The following is an 8,218-nucleotide window of genomic DNA, read 5'->3' on the forward strand; positions in this document are numbered from 1 at the left end:
TCCTCGTTACCACCTCTAATCCCATGTCATGCTGATAATCTTGTAGACAACTTTAATTCCAAAATTTTGAATGTTATAGATGACATTGCACCTGTTACGGTTAAAACCAGTTCTAGTAAGCAAAAGGCACCCTGGAGAAAAGCTACTGTTGTAACAGCCCAGAGAAGAGAGTGCAGGAAGGCTGAACGAATCTGGCGGAATACAAAACTTCACATTCACCATGACATCTATAAAGAGCGCCTCCGGGCCTAAAATTTAGATTTAAAAAGTGCTAGGGAAACATTCTTCTCCAACATCATCAACAACAACACTAATAAGGCAAAAACCCTATTTGAAACTGTTGACAGACTGACCAACCCCCCGACACAAATACCACCTCAACTCCATTCCACACAGAAATGCAACGAGTTTGCGTTCTTTTATACTGATAAAATTGAAGGCATCAGACGCGCCATTAATATCTCAAACAAAAATGTTGGATCACCACCCTATTTAGGCAAAAGTAACACAGCAATGATGACAAGCTTTAATGCCATAGACTCTCAAACTCTAGTGGAAACGGTGACAAATTTAAAACCATCCACCTGCTATCTTGATGCTCTACCTACCAACTTCTTTAAGAATGTTTTTGACTGCCTAGCAACAGACGTATTGCAAATAGTTAATAACTCTATTCAGACAGGCCATTTCCAAAAAAGCTTTCAAAACCGCAGTTATTAAACCTCTCCTAAAAAAGCGGAGCCTAAATGCCTCTATTATCAACAACTACAGACCAATTTCAAATCTACCTTTCATAAGTAAAATAATTGAGAAAGTTGTCCTACAACAACTTAATGGTAAATGGCCTGTACTTGTATAGCTTCTTCTTCTGACCATTCAAAGCACTTTAACACTACACGACATCATTCACCCATTCACACCCATTCATACACTGATGACAGGAGAACCATACACAGTGACACCTGCCATCAGTAACTACCATTCACACACTGTAGTCGCAGCTACAGGAGCAACGTTGGGTTAAGTGTCTTGCCCAAGGACACAACGACATGCGGGTTAGCCGGGCCTGGGATCGAACCCACAACCTTCTGATTGGAGGACGACCGTGCTCTTAATCACTTCCTGGCTTCAACTGGCTGCCACGACAACTTCAGGATTTCGACCTCTTCATAGCACCGAGACGGCCCTTATTAAAGTTGTAAATGACATCCGTCTTAACACAGACTCTGGCAAAACTTCAATATTAATGCTATTAGACCTCAGTGCTGCATTTGATACTGTCGACCACTCAATACTTTTGGACAGGTTGGAAAACTGGGTGGGGCTCTCAGGCACAGTCTTAAGCTGGTTCAGGTCATATCTACAAGACAGGAACTATTTTGTTTCCATTGGTGACTTTGAATCAGAAACAACCGACGTAATGTGTGGAGTCCCCCAAGGTTCGATCTTAGGGCCGACTTTATTCAACATCTACATCCTCCCACTAGGACAAATCATGCAAAGAAATAAAATTGACCACCATTGCTACGCTGATGACACCCAAATCTATGTAGCGCTATCACCAAACAACTATCGCCCCATAGATCTAACGTGCCAGTGCATTGAGCAAATCAAAGACTGGATGTGTCAAAATTTCCTACAACTAAATGAAGACAAAACTGAGATCATTGTATTTGGTGCTAAAAAAGAAAGGTTTAAAGTAACCCAACACCTTCACTCTCTGTCCCTGAAAACATCAAATAAAGCCAGAAATCTGGGGGTTATTATGGATTCAGATTTACACTTGGAGAGTCACATCAAATCAGTAACAAAATCGGCCTACTACCACCTCAAAAATGTCGCACGACTTAGAGGGCTCAGTCACCTCAAGACTTAGAAACACTTGTACATGCCTTTATAGCTAGTAGGCTAGACTATTGTAATGGTCTCCTTGCAGGTCTTCCAAAAAAAACTGTCAGGCACCTCCAGCTTGTTCAGAACGCTGCTGCTAGAGTTCTAACAAAGACCAAAAAATGTGAGCACATTACACCAATTCTTAAATCCTTACATTGGCTTACAGTATGTCAGAGAATTAATTTCAAAATCCTACGGCTCACATATAAATCACTACATAGTTTAGGGCCAAAGTATATCACTGATATGCTTCCACTACATAAGCCTTCAAGATCACTAAGATCTTCTGACACCAATCTGTTAGTGATTCCCAGAGTAAATACAAATCATGGGAAAGCATAATTTAGTTACTACGCAACAAACAGCTGGAATAAACTTCCTGAAGATTTAAGACTTGCCCCAACTCTGACCACGTTTAAAACAAGACTGAAAACGTTTTTGTTCAGCTTCGCCTTCTGCTAAATTTTACCTACATTGCCCTTTTAACCTCTGCTTTTAATTAAACAATTTAAATAAGATTTTAATTTATAATTTTATTTGCTGTTTTTAATTGTCTTTTAATTCCTGCATTTTATTTCACTTTATTGTATGAAATGTTATAATGTGAAGCACTTTGAGTCTGCCTTGTGTATGAAAAGTGCTATACAAATAAAATTGCCTTGCCTTGCCATATTTTTCAAACTAAGCCCTTCTTACAATCAAATAACCTTCTAAAGCAAAATGAAAGGTGCAGTACATATTAAGTTACAGCTGAAGTCGGTTCTTCCCAATGCATTTCCTGTTCACAAACAATCAAGCCTTCCACAAGACTGAAATCATACAAAGGAGCTCCCTATAGTGGTATGGAAGCAATTGGAATGGAAGCGCTAAGTAAACCAGATATGTAGTCACGTTCAAGTGCTGTGATGGGAAACCATAGCTGAGGCTCTGGATTTTTTCTTTTACATCAGTGATTTTAGTAGTACTTTAGTGGAGTCCAATATTTACTGAGGTGGTACACTGTCTAAGAAGCTTTAGAACTACAGATATAAAGAATATCAAAATGTGTCTGTGGGTCTACTGTAAAAAAATGTGTTGCTTAACACACTGTATAGAAATGTATTTACATTTGTTGGGCTAGGCCAGTCTTTTTAGGTCTTCACTAAGTCAATAAAACCTATTAACCAAGTAGTGCATTCATTTTTTGCTTACCTCGAGGAAATGCACTAGAGCCTCACTCACATGTCCTAACTTCTTCGGAGGAGCAGATGAAGAGGGGAACAATGAAGGCAGCACACGTAGGATACTGAGAGCCTGTTCAACTGTTGAGGATAATATGTGTTACTTTTACACTTCGATAATACAAGGTCAAATCTGATTGACAGTTTACAACATCTGCTAAAATACAAAAAAAGTTACACAAATAATGGGATAGCCAACACAGATGAAAAGGAGGAAGACCAGACACTAGCACATAAACTTGCCTAACGTCCACCCTAATAACATCAAACATCATTGCTTACCTTTGTCCATTCCTATTGGGGTTTCAGCAGCTTTTTCCACACACCAAAAAACTGCACCTTCTGGCAGAAGTTTTCCCATCTTCCCTTCAGCTCATCAATGTAATGGATGTTATTTTTGTCCAGAATGCGTTGAAGCTCCTCCATCACCTATCCAACATACAAATAAAGACATTTGACTGCATTAGGTAGGAGGCGGAAATTGGCATACAAGACATTGTTTTGTGTGGTGCCATGTTTTGAATTATGCTCAGTCAATAATGACTTACATGTCCAATGTCCTTGAAACAAGGATACGCCTCTAGAATTTTCTTGTGTCTGTCCTCCTCGCGAAAAGAATCAGAGCCAATGAATGCTCTTCTGGCTGAAAATTCCAAGTCCAGGAGCTGAGAGAAGGACTCATGGTTTGGAGTTTTCTTCTTACACAAAGATTGTAGGGTTCTGTAGTGCTTGGCCATAGTTGCTGGACTGTCTGAGTCTGGAGTGTCTGCAGGCTTCTTAGCTGTTCTAGTTAGGGTGCTTGCCTGTGGTTGCTGGACTGTCAGTGTCTGGAGTGTCAATGCCTGCGGGCATCTTAGCTGGAGGACAGAAATATACATAATTAAATACATGGCATTAATTCATAGAAGTTAGTAACTTTAGAAAGAATATGGTAGCAATTAGTTTGAGTCTTCCAGTTTATTAGTTTTCCAAACAAAAGAAGTGTAAAATATGAACACCACACAATAGTAAATTTGTAAATGTAATGTTGGAATTCACGTCTGGCATTGCTGCCTGAGTCTGGGGTGCTACTTCCTTCAGAAGGCAGTCTTGAATGCTACCTCCTTTTGAGGGGGGATCCAGAATGAGTGTTGAGTCACTTGATTCAAATCCATCTGGGTCACTTAGCAGCTCAGGTTGGCACTTTGGCTCCTCAAGTCGGCGCCTCTTTGGATTGGTCTTTTGGGGTGATCTCACATTTTGCAATCTTTTGTATAGCTGTGAGTACACAGTAACCTATGACAAGAAAAATTCAAATAAATGCTTCAAACATAAAACAAATAACAAACATGCACCTGGATGCATTTGACCTACCCATGCATTCTTGCTGCTCAGGTCTCGGTCCTGCAGCACTATTCGCTTTGCCATAGCTGTAATTTCTGGCTTTGACGGGTATCTGTCTCCATCCCCCGTTGCCCTCAGGATTGCGATCATACTGGACATGGTGTTTCGGATGAGCCGACATCTGAGGTCCTTTGACATTTGGCAGTTTCTCTCTTCACCGGTCTTCGCCAACTCACAATATTGTTTTCGGCATTGCTCTAGTTCGGTGTCAGTGTGCAATACATATTCTGGGAAGGATAACTTCACAACCTTTTCAGGTGTTGTGTGCTTTGCAGGACATCTTTTTACTGGAGTGGATGTCTGAGGTAGGGGTGACCCATTCACAGAAGTAGAACTGCTTGTTGATTTTGAGACTACAGTTTCCTGTAAAATAAAAGATAATTAAGTATTTGTAAAAGCAACTTTTAATTTATACTGTGTTAACACAAAATGTGATGCCGCATTGACCACTCCACTAAATATATAACAATAATCATAAATAGTTTGTGTTAATATTCTCCCTTTAGTGATAATAAAGGTAGGTTTGGTAATTACCTTATGGTGTGACATATAAATAATTACTAAACAAGCAGAAAATGAATAAACTTACTTCATCAACAAAAAATGTAAATAAACATGATAGAACAATTGAATACACCTATAGGCTAACATGTCTGTTCCAAAACCACTTAGTTAGTTAATGCTGCATCATTGAGAAACTGACCTCTTCCGAAACACCATGACAGATTCGCCAGACCGCATTTCGTCGCAAGAAGTTCTCTGGGCCTGGGAAAAGGTCCCGCGGGTCTTCGCGAGACAGAGAGCTGATCATTTCTTCACTTACGTTTGCAGCTGTGACATAATGTAAAGCACACATTGCGAGATGAATTAGTGCCATAGAACAGCCAAACTGTATGAGACAGCTGGCTAGCACCAACTAGTTAGTGCATTAACAATAGATGTAGAAATGACATACCTCAGCGGACTATGCATCACATCAGAGTGGTGAATTAAACATTTTAATCGGTCGTAACTCTCTTAATTCTGAAGCAATTTTAATTCAAATATACTGAGTGTATATAGCAATCTACATTGTTTAGGAACTAATAAAAGCATACATTCTAAATAATTAACATTTTAGGTTGTGGCTATTCAGAAGGTTAATGTTTTAGTATAATAGAGCAGAGTAGATCCACCCCAGTAACTGGATTTAATTGAAACATGTAACTAGTATAATGCTCAATGTATCCAATTTATAATAAAACCAATTTCATTCAAATCTGTTCAGAATTAAGAGTTATCGTCTTTATAGAGAGGACTGCAAGTCCTAATCTGTTTAAACTTAGTTGATCTTAACCTCTCTGATGAATCAGTATTACTCAGTACTACTTGGCCAAGTAGGCCAAGTAGTATTGCCAAGTAGGTTTTTACTTACAGGGGATTTGTCTTGGTGTTACTGGTGCATAATAATCATGACGTAAAAATAATAACCACGGTAAAAATGTATATTTGACTAGTCTTAAAGTCGACACCGTGACTTCATCAAGTTCGTCCATGCTGTTAGCGGTTTTAGCTAGCAAGTTAGTTAGCTAACGGGAGCTCGTGCTCGGCTGCAACAGTGTACACAACAAATAATATTTAATATAATATTTAAAATTGATCTGAGTAAAAAACCCGAGATATTCGATGCAACTTAACCTGCAATGAAATACAAATTCAAACCTTCTCGGACAAGGCAGCTTTATTACGCACCTGTAACGTTCCCTCCAGTGAGCCGTGTGTGTTCCATACTGCGCATGTCCAACTTTCAACAGACACGATAAACAGGTGATCTCCTTCTCAGGTCTCACTCCTTTAAAGAACGGGTGAATGTATTATGCTCACTTAGATTCTGAATAAAACACGTAGTTTTTCAGAGACGGAAATAGTCATGGAGTGGGTCCTCTCTCTCTTTAATGAGGGCTAACGTAAAATAGCGGGACAGCCACTGCTGAGCCAAAGACTGCTACCATTTCCAAAACAGGGGTTTATGGCATTAATTAATCTTCAAATGAATTTAAAAACAACTAGTTTTTTAGTATTTTTAAGAATTTATTATGTATATATGTGTTACAATTGTGTATAGCTAGACTAAATTGTTGCCCATTTCAGATGAATTATTCTGTAAAGATAACTAAATAAGAGCTTACACCCCACATTTAAAAGTGATAAACTACCGGTAATTTCTCTTGGGCTGGATATAACGTGTTGGCTTGCTGCTCTCGCCTTAACCTTAGGAACCTTGCTCCTCCAAGATGATCTGGCGTTGTTTCATATGCTTCATTTTTGTGGCGTTGACACTGAAAAACCTATTGAGTCACATCAACTCTTTACACAGTCGCAGCCCCGACTTTCGCGTGGTGTGTGGCATCGATGGCTGTCCTAGTGAGTATAGAGTGTATAACTCCTATTACTATTACATAAAGCGTACACACGTACATCATCTTCTCCAAGTGGAGGGGGCCGAGGAGGAAGGATCAACGCGCCGTGCCTCGTCAGGAACACGTGAGAGAACAACCACGAGCAACCAAACTAATGTGAACAGTGTGGCTGAGGTCCGTCCAAAAAAGGCTTGTTTCAGACAGAGGATGAGGGGCTGCATCAAGGGCCGTATAAATATGGATACTTTGGAATTGTGAATCTCTAGTAGAGTCTCAAAATAAAATGATACAGCTGGAAATGAGCATAAATGATTCCATTTATAACCTCAATTCCAACTACAGCCTTGTTCACATTTCTCTCATTCGTTTGTCATTTGTTTGTTTATTTGCATATTTGTTTTGTTTTTTCTACAGAGAGCTGTTAACCAGATGGTGTCCGGAGTCCAGCAATACCAGGCAGCATTACTGGAGCACTTAAAACATCAAATGAGTAACATGATTGAGACACATTCTGGGGACTTTGGTCAACTGGAGAGTGATGTAATGGGAGTATTTGACCAGTTTAATGACCCTTTCAGTCATATCTCTACAACACATTTGCAGGATAAGACAATCAAAGAACTGTTACACCAGAGACCTGTTGAACCAGAGACGATTATATCCAAAGATACGGTATGTGAAAAGTGGAGACTCTAGAGTACTTACCATTAAACACCATTACTTTTATTATACACCATTGTTGAAAAGTTTGAAACAGCTGTTAATGCATCCAGGAGTTCTTGCAATGATTGAACAGGAGCCACAGCCATGCCGGGATGGATTTTTTCACGATTTAATTGATGGAGACATTTTTAAATCACACCCACTGTTTTTGAGAGTTCAGACAGCATTGCAATTAATTTTATATACAGATGAAATTGTGTTGTGCAATCCTCTTGGATCTCGGGCAAACAAAAACAAATTGTTATTGAATGATTACATCTTAGGTAACATCGACCCTAAATACAGATCAAGACTTTCTGCCATTCGTCTGCTTGCCATGGTAAAATCAAAAGATATTTCTGATTGTGGTATTGATAAGGTGCTTGAGAGGATTAATTGTGACTTGATTGAGCTGTATGATGGTGTTAAAGTTGTCACTGCAAATGGTGAGAAGACCATTTTTGGGGCGCTTAAGACTGTGTGTGGAGACACTCTAGCTCAACATGAAGTGGCTGGATTTAAGGAAGGAGTAGGGTTTGCCTACAGTAAATGCAGACACTTTGAATGCAACTTTGACGACATGCAGGAACAATTTAATGAAGATTTGTTTGTTAAAAGGAC

General features: G+C 39.4%; 1 long non-coding RNA gene across 1 annotated transcript; it reads right to left on the reverse strand.

The window, feature by feature from the left end:
* Positions 1-1,469: 1,469 nt before the first annotated feature.
* LOC120826103 (uncharacterized) lies at positions 1,470-5,104 on the reverse strand. Its single transcript, XR_013451040.1, has 4 exons — positions 4,152-5,104; positions 3,662-3,970; positions 3,396-3,542; positions 1,470-3,194 (listed from the first exon to the last, which is right to left on the reverse strand). It is a non-coding gene; the product is annotated as an uncharacterized LOC120826103 (long non-coding RNA).
* Between the last annotated feature and the right edge of the window lie 3,114 nt (positions 5,105-8,218).

The sequence above is a fragment of the Gasterosteus aculeatus genome, chromosome 10 (genome assembly GCF_964276395.1).
Source record: "Gasterosteus aculeatus chromosome 10, fGasAcu3.hap1.1, whole genome shotgun sequence".
Classification (NCBI taxonomy): domain Eukaryota; kingdom Metazoa; phylum Chordata; class Actinopteri; order Perciformes; family Gasterosteidae; genus Gasterosteus; species Gasterosteus aculeatus.